The sequence below is a fragment of the Zonotrichia leucophrys genome, chromosome 1 (genome assembly GCF_028769735.1).
Source record: "Zonotrichia leucophrys gambelii isolate GWCS_2022_RI chromosome 1, RI_Zleu_2.0, whole genome shotgun sequence".
NCBI lineage: Eukaryota > Metazoa > Chordata > Aves > Passeriformes > Passerellidae > Zonotrichia > Zonotrichia leucophrys.
The window spans coordinates 20,123,356-20,137,169 of record NC_088169.1 but is presented as its reverse complement, the minus strand read 5'-3'; the positions used below and the strand labels follow the sequence as shown (position 1 = coordinate 20,137,169).

At 40.3% G+C, this 13,814-nt stretch overlaps 1 protein-coding gene across 3 annotated transcripts in view; it reads right to left on the bottom strand.

Moving 5' to 3' along the window:
• ARHGAP6 (Rho GTPase activating protein 6) overlaps window positions 1-13,814 on the bottom strand; it is a 315,428-nt gene that overhangs the window by 141,868 nt on the left and 159,746 nt on the right. The gene's annotated exons all lie outside the window — the stretch shown is intronic.

Sequence of the window (13,814 nt, the reverse complement as noted above, 5' to 3'; positions counted from 1 at the left end):
GGTCATTTCTGTCAAACATCTGTATAAGTTCCAGGCAGATGTGTGCTTTTCCCATTTACATCCCAATATATCCATAATCACTGACAGTGAAATGTAAAAGCTGGAGTTTTCCTCCAAATTAAGCTATCCATACAAAAAGGAGTTACTATCACAAGAGTAGTGGTGCAAACAAAAGGAACCAGTTCATATGAGCAGAGGGTTTGCCCCCAGTAATGAACATTTGCTTCACCCCCTGTGGTTTAACGTGGCAGGGACACACCTAGGAGCTTCCTCCACAGCTGCTGCTCCAAGTGCCAGGAGTTCTTACAGCCCCTGGGCCAAGGCACAGAGGCTGAGAGCAGCCAGGGGGCTGCAGCAGCTGCAAGGGATCCGTGCTGGGGCTGTGGGCTGGCTGCCAGACCCAACAGCAGCACGGTCACCCTATCCATGCCTTTCTCCCATCAGTACTTGGCAATTTCTCCTCCTTTTTGTCCCACATTATCTTCAGTTTGCTGTCTCCCAACTCCACCTCTCCCTTTTCTGTGCCCAAAACCAACCATTAACAGAGACATTTCAAGAGGAACTCCAGCAGAATGAGGAAAATGAGGTAGGTCCTTGGCTTCCCTCTCCTGCTCCACCTGCAGAGGCAGCAGATCTCAGTCTCTGAGAGGATGATTTGTCCTAGCTAAGGAAGTGCAGAACAAAGTTGATTAAAGCAACTATTTAAAAGATGGGAAATAAAAAGAAAAAAGTAAAGCCATCAGCTGAAAAGATTGCCAAGAGCAGTACTCATCTAAATGAAGAGCACTGCAGCATTCATGTCAGCTGCTAAGCTTGGGCTCCATTTATAGTTGGGGTGAGGAAGGGATCATGACAGAGGACATTTTCCCTTTGACTTCAGGCCATGAAACCAGCTCCTGTCACTCTGCTCTCACATTTTTCCCTACTGTGTGTGAAGTCCACCCCTGAAGAAGGCAACAAACACAGAGGACACTTTCTAGGGAGAGAGACAGAATAAGGGCGTCCCTCACAGCAGAGCCAGCATCCTTTCTGCAGGCCAAACAAATAAAGGAAGGAAAGCTTGGATAACTAACAGGCCAACAGAAGTGCAGTTTCTGCTAAAAGCTCACATATTCATGGTGCCCCAAGAATAAATTTAAGTCAATATGAAAAGCTGGTCACAGGGATCTGGAAGAGCCCTTTAGCTGAAGCAATGAATGAAAACACCATCCAATCTCTGAGACACAGACCTGGTGTGTTTATCTAAGAGGTTACACATAGCTGGGTGCAACAGCAAGGGGCAGGGATCCACAGCTCAGGAGGGCCCCCATGTCTTACAGTCCGAAATATTGGCCAGGTGAATTCTACTAACTTTTCAAGTATTTTCCTTCCCAAGAAATCACTTTCCAGTTTTAAGCAATTATGAAGAGTTAAGGCTTAAGACTGATTTTCTTATATAAAGTAAAAATAAAGCAGAACAAATATGCTTCTTTGAAACTTTTAGGAAAAGGATCAGTCCCCTAATTTGCCAGAGGTGTAAGTAATAATTGCACTAGCATGTTTCCAGAGTGCTTTTTATCTCTTTGCTATTGCCATTCTCTTTGAAGAAGAAGCAGATTCTCAGGAGAACAATAATTAATAGTCAGCCTAGAGATAATTTCCTCCAGTCCCTCTGCAGTGCTAAATTGCATGAGTCTGCAGGAAACAGAGTAAAGTGGACAATATAAAAACAATCTAAACCTACTACAAATGGGAGGAAGATGTGTACCAAAGCAATGGGGGGCATGTACATGTTTAAGAGAGCTCCACAAAAGCTGCTATTTCTTTTTGTTTTCCTTGATGCACAAACCTACAGAGATTTACTAAGACTAGAAGTACATGTTTCAGAGGTCATTTGGGAAGTAATTCAAATACATTTAAGACTGCATACATGTAAACCTATGTAAAGTGCAGGTGAGCAGGGAGACTACCAAACACTCCTGACACAAATATAAGAAATCCATGACTAAGAGACACAGGATTGTCACACACCTTCCCCCCAGAATAAGGCTAAATGGCAGACACAGTTTTCATGCCACAGTAGAGAAATCACACAGGAGCATCAAAAGAAGGCACCAGAAAGCAGGCTGTCAAAACTAATAAAGGACCTCAGAAACTTCTGGATGAATTATTTTTATGCCTCAGATCCAGCCTATGAGCTGTAGAAGAGGCACCTCCTGCAAGCACAGCTACAAGTAAAAGTGCAGCAGTGTAATTACTGCAAGCTCATCTCTGCTTTACTAATACACATACCTGGGCCCTTATCTTTTTCTCCAAGTTGGTATAGTGTTCATTTCTGTAACTAATGCAATTACTTCTCCTGCAGTCAAAACTGCAACTTTTTCTTGTTTCTTTTTATTTGATGAAAGTTAACACTGGAAAGAGACAATTTTTAAGGGAAAGGAATTCTGAGAAATAATTATACCAAACTCACAGGTGAGGTTTCAGTAACACTAACACTGAAAATGCCACAACAGTCCATACGCACAACTGGGGATTAGAACAGCAGATCTAAGCTTGCATGGCATTCTGCTCTATGTTTTACAAGATACAAGAAATGACTGTACTCATAAAGGAAACGTTTTTAAATGGATAGCTGAACTTAGTTTTGGCAAGGTAACTCAAGCACCTTCCAGCAAGTGTGAAGAAGCTTTGTTGCAACCTCAGGAGGCCAAGCAGCAAGCCTTGCTCTCTCCTCCCATGTGGTGGCCACTGATACCAATGATTTCTGTTAAAAACCAACTGTGATGTGGGGATTGGGTAATCTTATGGATAATCTGAAGTGAATACTTCTAACAGAAAATACAAGAGCAGAATAAAAAACACACACAATTAATACATTGTAATACACATTCATATAGAAAGCAGACACTTGTGATTACAAAGATCTTTGTTTCCCCAAAGAAACATCTTTTGAGCATTGCTCCTTGCTAACATGATGGTTTGGCCTTCATTTACGTGGGTATATCAGCAAGGCTGCTTATGTGAATGTGTAATTCAGCCTCAAGTGCTGCTCTTGAGTGATGCTGATGCCTCAGTGAGCAAACAAATCTGCGGCTTAAGTCTGGAGGAGCCATCAACCCTCAAGACTAACGAAAACCAAGACATTGGTAAGTAGTTGACAAGACTCAGGATTCATGGAACACCAGAGGACAGGAGTATTTTTTCAACCCTTTCTTGAGTGTCAGCACAGTTTCTATACAAGGAATTCTTTTAAAGAGTTACTCAGACAGAGATGGCACCAAACACAGGTGTATGCTGGCCAAAGGGGCAGCGATCCTGCCAGCAGGAGCAGTGCTCAGGAAGGAATCCAGACACACCATCAGCAGGACTGTACCTACAATGCCCACCCAAACACCACATTACTTCTCTTGTTTGAAACAAATGTCAACACTCCTGAAGCTCTGAGCAGGGCAGGATAGTCCTGATCTCAATCTTCACTATATTTGCTTATTTATAACCATCACTGAGGCTCAAAGTGCCACTGGTAGAGGCTGGGACCATCTGAACTGCATGTGGCTTAACATGGACAAAAAGGACTCCCAAATGCAATGAATTCGCATGATAAGACATAATTATAATGGTGACAGGGAATCCAGAGCCATTCATTTACCCACTTCTGCTTCAAGCAGGGAAGCCTTGAGGAGATTTGAAGAAACTCACGTAAGAGCAACCTCATTTGCCTGATGAATGGAATCAAAATGTCTGCTTCTTTGGAGCCAGATTGAGAAATTGCACTTAGAGTTAAATCTATGTCTAAATACCTAAACATGCACTGTTATGAGTCAGAGTATTTATTGTTGCCTTGCTCCAATCACCCTGCTAAAGCTGCATTCAAGCTTGCTTTAAAAGGGATCCACAAAGATAGCTAGAGGCCAGTTTAGGCAAAATAACAAGACATTAATTCCTCATGGTAATTCATCCCAGAATAAATGTGACCTCCCCTTTTCCCCCTTGATTTTGCATTCTTAATAGATAAATAGAAATTCTACCGAGTTCACAGAAAACTGAGTAGTATTACCATTAGTGGGAAAAAAAGCTTCATGGGAGAAAACAGCAAGATGAATCACCAAGAACATAACAAGGTTATTTGTGAAAAGCAAGGAAATACGTACACACTCTATTACACATTATTGCTTCTAAATGCACCAAAATGCATTAAGCACTTTACAGAACAAGCTATGTACAAACTCTGCTCTTGTCAGTTTATAAATCTGGCTTCATAAACACTGAAACCATCCTCACCCCTTGTCAAGCAGCCATGTGACTGCTGGCATTTTCAGAAGCAATGACTGAAATCTGCTCTCTGTTTTGAAGTTTGTTTTACACCAGACCTCGAGAGCAGAGCTGCACCGTTTCAGAAAACTTCAGTAATATATACTGTAAAGAAAATACTCATCCATGTAAAATGAAACCTTGACTTGACCTGGCCTTGCACACTTAGCAGAGAGGCAGTGTTAGACAGGAGATCAAACCTACAAGTGTCTCAAACACACAAGACTAAAACACATAGCGCTATGACAATCTGTACAAGACAAGGGGAAAATGAAAGCAGTCATTTCAACATCAATCTTTGCAGTTGAAGGTCTTTACCTGAGTTTGAAGAGTTCAAACCAAAGCCTCACCTTGCAAAAAGACACCAGCAAAATTAAAGGAAATATAATTAACTAATGGCAACAGCATGAAGATCTGAGCTCTAAGAGCCCTGAATTGGGAGAATGTGTATTACCAAATTACATACATAACTTGGGAAAAGTGAAGAACCTTGTTATTTCCTGTGCCTTTTAGTGAAAGGTACACTCTAATCTGCAAAGCCTCACACATTTAAGTCAATAGTTATTAATAGCCAATATATGGTATTATGTGGTAGAAAATCAATCAAAAAGTATAAATATTCCAACAGAAATAATACAAAATGAGTTAGGCCGATAAATGTGCTCTGCACAGCATTTTTTTTAAAAATTGTTGCCCATGATCTACAGAGCATCTGTACTTCCTGATAATTCATTTTCTCACTTTCCTGCAAAAGAAAGCATTTAAGAGAACTTTAAAATAAGCAATAGATAAAAACCACCATCAGAAACATGATAGTAAAGGAAAGGAATTCAATAATACTTCTTCAGCTGGAATTTCAGGCATGAATTCTACATAAAGGGGAAATGATTTAAACAACTAGTGCAAAATATAGTAAGATATAAGTAAACTCTGCTTAATATTGCAAGCTAGCTAAAAGAACAGACACTCTATTTGCAGGCATAGGTAATAATTGTAAAGACTTCCTGGCAATAATATTTCTTGTCAAACACTTTGATGTTATGCCCGAGAGAGAGGAAAAAAAAAAAACAACAGCAGCTTGTTACTAATCAGACTTCCTCCCTGTGCACATTTTAATTACTCTTTATTTAAGGTAGGGCAGAAACACTGTCCCCTTCACCTTTTTCAATCTTGCTGAGAGAAAAGGACTTGCAACAGCACAGAATTGTTTCGCTGCACAGCAACAATTACTGGGTATTATCTGGCAATGCCACACAAGAAAGAAAAAAGCCTCAGCTGGCCAGATGAACAGGGCCAGCTCCTAGTAAAAGTATCTTTTCAAATTCAGCTGTACAGACCTCAAAGTTGCTGAAAGACACTAAATTTGACAGTCAGCCAAGTAATTCTTTCCCATCACTTCACAGAAGATGACTAAAGGCACCTATGACATATCTAAGGGCACAAAAATAGTTCATGCTTACCTGGGTTTGAGAAAGCCTGCACCAACAAAAAAACATAATGGGATGACTGTCCATGGATGATGGAAATGCAGAAAGGAAAAATGATACAAACTTGTGTGACAACACAGTATTGACAAAATTAAGGTTATAGCACTGTGGCAAGGGCCACAGTCTTGACTCAAGTTCAGCCTAATTTAGAGACCAACAGGGACAATGGCAATATTAACTCATGGCCAGAAATGCTGCTGTAGTACTGAAGGATTTAAATACTCTCCAGCCATTGTGTATACGTCCTGGAAGTAAAATACATAATTCATCATCACTCAAAACAAACTATCCAAAATCATGCAGAGAGACTCAGTAGCTGGAGACTCCCAAATTTCTCATATAAAGGAGTGCTTTCAAAACTACAGTGCTATCAGAAAATAAAGATTTAGAAGGACCACTTCCAAAGCCATGAATCACCTGTAGTGGAACAACCATTGTTCATTAGAGAACTCACAGCAGGGAGAATGCCTCCCCAAAAAAATATAGTTAGCCAGAAGGGAAATTGTCAACTGATCAAAAAGGACAAGAGCATCTCTTCTGTAAATAAATATAAACAACTCTTTTTGTTAGAATAAAGTAACAAAAACATTTGACAAAGTAATGTACAATGTACAGAGGACTGCACAGTTTGCTCTTTTTACCCCTTTTCTCCTCTGTATTTCTGACAGAGGTTAATTCTGCCCTCTTGCAACATTTTACCATAGTAAATTCCTAAAATTCAGGAATTCGACATTGCTTGACATGGGCTGTGCATTCATGCATGGAAAACCTTGACTAAAATGCAGATACACTGTGGAAGACGACAGGTGAGGGGTAATAAAGCTCAAAAATTTGCATTTAATTAGTCCATTCTCCTGTGGCCTCAGACTGAATTTCAGATTTACATCAATCTAAATCGAACCTTGTGAATACAGTTCAGAGTAAGACATGCAAGAAGAAAAAAAAATTAAAAACCCAAAAGTATTTATAGAGAAATTCAGGCCTCAGTAACTCTGAAAACAAAGCTCCTCACTAGCAATTTCATTTCTTCCAGCCACAGTGTCCAGCTATGGGCTCACTCAGCCACAAGGAAACAAAGCAGCCCAGAATGATGCACCAGCAAGACCCTTACCCAAAAGGCAAAATTGTCTGTCCAGAATCACAGCTGAGCAGGACTTCACCTTCTGCTGAAGAAGGACTGTGAACTGCCTCTGGAAATCCCAGTGGCTTTAAATCCAAAACCATCAGGTCAAGCTGAGAGCCGGACTGACTCATGCACTTGTGTGACATTGCAGTTTTCACTCCTGGAAAACTTCGGCTTGTGTCCATCATGCACAAATGGAAGTGAGTGGTGCAATTCTCAGGTGCTCACAGTCTGTGTCACAGCTGGCTGTCATCTCCTGTGCTCCTCCAACAGCAGCTCAGGTAATTCAGCTCTTGAGGTCACAAGGACACAGCTCAGCAGTTCCCCTGCTCCTGAGCTAAACACAGGTGTTGGAAAGTGCTGCCTGTCACTACATAATGCTGAGAGCAGTGCACGTGCATCTCTCCAGTGAAAACCCACCAAACCCACCACTGAGACATGAACCTGGGCTCAAGACATGAACATTTTGCATCCCTCACTGCAGGGGCAGCCCATGTGCTTCTCAAGGGTTGAAACAAAACCCCCTGGTCATTGCTGCTGCTTGTGCAAGATACTGCAGACTCCACAAGAAGAGATTCAGCAGTTACAGCTCTGAAAGACATGCAGCCTCCAGTTAAAAGCCAAGCCATGTACTTCCCCTCCTGCCACCTGTTCCTACCATTTGTCCAGATGTGCTCAGAGGACAGAACAGGCTGAGAACTTGACAGCAAAAACATTCATAAAGGAGACCACAGAAACACATATCTGGGAGAGGAAGCAACCAGCTAATTGGGGGTTCCTCAATTACTCATAGGGATCTCTGCTTGCAAACAAGAAAACCCCTTTGACATTCTACCAAAAGTTCCTCAGTGCCATACTCTGCAGTAAAATAAATCACTCATTTTTATTTAAGATAACTTTCATAGAAATTGGGAATATTTCCAACATTCAATATGTGCAGCTACAAAATCTGACATTTAAAGGGATACATAATAACAGTATGCAAATATTAATGACAGCCTGCAGTGATACAGAACAAGAGCAATTTACCACAAAAGAAAAAAAATAAACATTTAAGGCCAGAGTACCAGTTAAAGGATGGTTTTACCCAGAGGGTCACAGGAATGTGAGACAATCTGCCAAGGGAAATGGAGGGTGTGGCCTCTGCACAAAGTTGGATTCCACATCTGTTTCATGAGCTGGGATATATTTCAGCAAGAACAGGACTAGGCAGCAAGTACCTATGGTTTTCTTCCAGCACAATTTGTTTATGGGTTTGCTTTTTTTTTTTTTTTTGGTATGTAGAAATAGTTCTAAATACTGTGCTTATTCAAAACCCCATCTGAAAAGCAGAAATACATTTCCAAGTTTTTAAGCTAGCTTAATCAAACAATGATCTTCAGATTCTTTTCCCCAGCTTGTGTTTAAACAAAGTGCTTTGCAAGCCTCAAGATCTTTATTAATAGGTCCAGACTGGAAAAAATACAGTAATCACAGAAATGAGAATTTCAGCCAGCAAAGATACTGGATCCAAGTGCCAAGTCACATATAGATGAGTGTAACAGGACCTTTTACAAACTAACAGGAAAAAGGGAAAAAATACTCATCATTAAACAACATTTAACTTAGGTGTCTGCATCAAACCTCACACCCCAAGCAACACAACTGACTTTGTAAATATTTAAAACTTTGCAAGTATTATACCTTTATCAACATCAAAAGAAGACAACAGCAAGTTTCAGGAGATTAGACAGGCCAAAGTCTGGGTGCTACAGTTATACTTAGTTATACAAGATGCTCCATTTCAAAGAAATTGATCATCTACAGTAAACAGAAACAGTGAAGACTGGCTCTAATCTACTGTAGTTACACAGAACTGTAGTAGTTATAAAATCACAGGATCATCTATCTTCATGGCAGTGCAGCAAAAGTGACTGATAATCAGATTCACATAAACTAATGCACAAAAGTATGAGGTATTATTTAGAAGTAAACAATTCAATTGTATGATGTAATATCAACAGCCTCCAGTATAATTTCCACAGCTTCAATCACCTGTTTCAAAAATGCAAAGCATCCATGTATGAAACAACAGCAGGCAGTTAAGATCAGCACTTACTCTTCCTGCATACCTGAGGGCACCACAGCCTGAAAAACCCAAACTTTACTCAGGTTGCCCTTAGCAACTGAACACTAAATACAGTCTATTTAAGTACTGCTGTAATATTCAATTTTCCATCAGCATATCATAACATTTTTTGCTTTAGTAGAGAATATATTCAGAAAATCCTTTTAAATGTGAGCTATCAATAACACTTAGATAGTAAGCATTAGAAAGAAAAAACATTACTTACTTTTCTTTTTTAGTCAGCCATGCCTGATAAGATCCAGGTATCTCCCAAGGGAGCACTAAGGTCTAACACCCCTTTAGAGAAACTTAATGTGAACCATGTGGACTTGACAGCCAAGGCATGCTACAGAAAAGGCTGTCAGATTCTTTTTGTAAGCAGTACAATGCATGCAGACCTCCTTTATTCCCTAGACAAGTAAAAGCCATTTCACTCCATGAAGTGAAATGTCTTTCTATATTCTCAAATGTCATAGAAAGGCAGCAATAGTGTGGAATTTGAACTCTGAGTACATCTTTTCCAAGTCACTAAGAGTTCAGCTGTATTTCTGCCACAGGTAGAGATATTCCTTTAGAACAAGAGCAGCAAACACACCTTGCCCAGAAATAGTAGTGGGTGAACAACAGAGGTCCTTAACAGACAAATGAAAGAAGTTCAAAAATCCCTGCTTACATGATGACATGTAAACCAGAGTATTCCTTAGGTGTCATTTTCATTTGCTATTTAAATTCTAAATATATATGAAATTTTGAAGAGCTGTAGCCAGCAAAACTACTTTACTAAATATAACTCTACAGAAACAAATCTCCTGAGTAAGTAAATTTCCTTCCTCACAGTTGTACACAGACACTTGTGCATAAAAGGTAACCAATTTGCAACTGAAGATAAATACAAGTAGAACCAACTACCTAAATATATCTGTGACCTCAATCATCTTCCATTTACTTCACTCTTCAGGCTGAAAGAAGTGTGAAGACACATCTGCAAATTTCAAAAAGCTTCTGGAAAACAGAACTGGAATACAAACCATCAGCTTGTGTGGGGAATATTGACTAGGTGGAGTTCAACATCTTTACTTCAGGGTAGTTCTGTATTCACACCACCATCATACCTGAACAATCTCTAAAGGCTAGCACGTTTGTACACACAAACAAATACTTCTCTTCTTTAGGAAGAGAAGTATTTCCACAGGGGAAGAAAAAATTGAAAAAGGACCAGAGAACAGCCTTGTTCTAAAGTCACCAATAAAGGAAATAACAGAGACTGAAATCCTCATCTTGCACTTCATCTACATGGCTAAGCTTCATTCCAGGCACAGGTGCTGATTTTAGCCAAGCATGACCTTGCTGCTCAGGCAGAGCTGAGCCCAAAACATCACCCTGAAGCTTTGCAGAGGACTGGTGCTGGCTGATTCAGTCTTCTCCTGGAGAAGCTGTATCAGCATAAACCTTCCTGGGGAAGCACAGCACCACATCTGAGCCTAATGGTTGTGTGCCCCTCTGCAGAGAAACCCTGAAGATCCACTCATGTGCGAGTTTTGTTAAACAGCATCTTTGCAAGTACTATTACAAGAACTGTAATTGCTCTGCAGGGACAGATTATGCTAGAGACAGAGAGAAACTGAATAAAGGGAAGCTTTACCTCCTGCCGTCTATACACAGGGTGGCCACTTTTCTCTGTACTTTAGACCACTTGTATTCCTGCACAGTGTCTGGGAGCAGACTAATAAACCACATCAGTGTGGCTCTGCACCTAACCTAGCAAGTCCTGCCCAACTCCACCTGCATCTGCCCCCATCTTTGTCCTGCATATGAGAGGAAGAACAGTGATATCCACATGTCAGTAAGAGCTCCCAGAATACATGAGGTGTTCAACAGCTATAAAAAAAATAGAATCTGATCAGAATGGAAATCTACTTCCTGTAACTTTTCAGAATCCTGTGACACACATGAGCTCCTTGCTTCCTGAATTCCAGCTCTTTGGTGTTAACTCATGGCCACTTTGCATAGCAGATAAAAAACAGCTGGACTCACTTCAAATTCCATCAATCCCAGTCAAAGCTTGGTCCTGGTGTTCATACTGAGTGACAAAGAGAGCTCACTTCCTATATTTATACATGCTCTTTAGAGATTAGCAATAAAAGTACTTTCAAACGTTGCAGAAGTGCAAGCATGAGTCACCACTGTCACTGGGAATTTCACCCAAATGAAGAATGAAGCACTGGGCTCAACATCCTCAGAAATCATATTCCTCCTTCCAAAAAACCCAACATGCATAAGGTGAGATAAGTCCTTGACAAATAAAATCCAAGAATCAGATGCCAGAAATCTGACATTTAACTACTCCTCTACTGCTAATTGCCTCTTCTGTAGCTTGCTTATTTGGTGAATTTGATAGTTTTCTTCAAAATTTCCTAATTTGAAAACAACACCTACAGAGCAATTAAACCTCTTGAACAAGTTAACTCTGCTTGTGACTATTCAGGATAGGAGAAAATAAGCAGTTACCTTTTGTGAAGTAGAGATGTTTAAGATTTTTTGATGGGCAGGAACTTCCTCTCCAGCCCACAGCCTGTCCTCAACCTCACCAAACCTAAGCACAAAAACACACTCTGATTGATCTGGATACACACTGGCCCAGCCTGGTCCTATGCTGTTTCTTGCTGGCAAGACTGTTGGCAAGAGAGAAACCAGTCATATGGTCTAGGTGAAGACAGCAATCTTATTAGTCCATTAAGATAAATTACTTGTAGGATTTCCCACAATTATGGTAACAAATGTGGTCTGCTTGTGGCATGTAAGTTTGTTAAAATCTGTGAGTGGCTGAAGGCTCAAGTCATAAGGCAATGCGTCCTGAAATCAGAAACACAAGGAACTGTCTTTAAAAGAGGATTCTTGCAAAACACAAGCAAGCCCACAGGAGGATGGCAGTGCTTGGGTCCTCCTCACAAGGAGATTTTTACCATTCCAGTTTACAGCTTTACAGCATCGCCACCAATCTTGGTACTCCACCTTGAATTATATAAATATATAATTCTTAGTTATCATTAGTACAACTGGAATACTGGAGGAAAATGTCTGTTATCCTCTTTTTACTCCCTCTGTGCTCCAGAAAGCAGGAGGTTTCCTCGTGTCATAGTTTCCAGTGAAAACTGTTTCTTCTGTTTTCTCCATCCTTCCATGCAGCCTCGTGGATTTAAGACACTAAAGAGGGAGCAGCAAGTCTGCCTATCAGCCCAGCAAGGGCCAGCTGGGCACAGGCTGAGCAAACACACAATACAATGCCCCAAACACTGCCGGAGGCTGGGAAAAAACCTTCTTTTCTCAAAATACTCTCCAATGTCTGAATTTGAGGTGAGAAGCTTAAACCAACTCAAAGTTGTTGTCCAAGGACTCACATATCCCTTCCACTCTGGATGCCAGAACACTCATTTTTTGGCCCCAAGAAAGTCTCATATTTCCTCCTTAGATGAATTCCCCAAGGTATCTCTCAAGCCATGGCAGCCACTTCCAAATCCCAGCTCCTTCCCCATTTTCTCATATTCCCTGGTCAAAGACAGTCAGAGTTTCCTCATCAGGGTAAAATGTCCTTTCCCTTGAGGGAAATCCTTTCTGGTAAATGTTTCAAAGACAAAACAAGATTAAAGATATTACACTAAGATTAAAATGGCTATATACAAACCAGATCATTCTCCAATCTTTCTGCTTTGAACCACTGAGGGACCGGCTAATTGGGCAACAGCTAAGACTGTTTTGAGGCTTTTTGTCACAGGAAAAAACTCTGCATCTCAAGTAACCAATGGATCTCTCTGATGTTTTAGCCAAAATACATGAAGCAGCTTTTTAGTTCCCCCATTAAGCTACTAAGATGGAGTGGGGGAAAAAAAGAATTTAGCAATAAACAAAAAGAAATCCCGAGTCAGGAAGGTGACCATCCCTTTTAATGAAACAATACAAAACAGTTCCTGAAACACTGAAAACAGTTCCTGGAACATTTGGAGATTTTAGTATCAGTTACAAACACCATGATACCAAAAAAAGCTTTTAATTCTGAGTAATTTAGCCAGATGATTAATGGACAGGTAAACTAACCCATGTCTAAAAAATAAAGAGTACAGTTTGGCCAGGCAATATACATCAAGAATGAGATACTATTTACCTTTCTCTAAGTTTTAATAAAAATGTCATCTAAACATATAAGAAAGGGAAAAGAGTCTTTGGACTAATGAAAAGATATGAGGAGGGAAAAAAAATTGTTTCTCTGATCTAATGCAAGTATAACTATCTCCCAGTCTGCATTTTGGTTTGTTTTTCTTACACCTACTGCTTTAATAACATATTTTTTTCATTTTCAACTGGCTGGTTTCTTTTAATTTACTTTTCACTGAAAACAATATTTCAGCATATTAAAATGACCTCTTTGCCTAGTGGAGTTTTTAGGTAAGTCAACACCAATGCCGAGTTCAGAATGGAACTGTGACATAATTATCAGTCTCTCCACGCTCACTTAACACACACAGGATCCAATGTGCTATAGGTGATGGGATCATAGCCACTGACATAACAGTCTTAAGCTATTAAGTCTGTGTTTGCATAAGCTATGCTTGCAAACACACTAGGAAGCCTCAGAATCACAGTGCCATCCCTGTTGATTTATGGCTACATTATTGTGTTGCACTGGCTGTAGCACACTGCAGAGCTCAGGGGCTGGTACAGCGGATGGAATGTCCAAACAACATGAATTTTCCAAGTTTAGCTGACTCTAGCTTGGTCCTGAGGCTCAAATACCCTCCAAGCTGAGAAG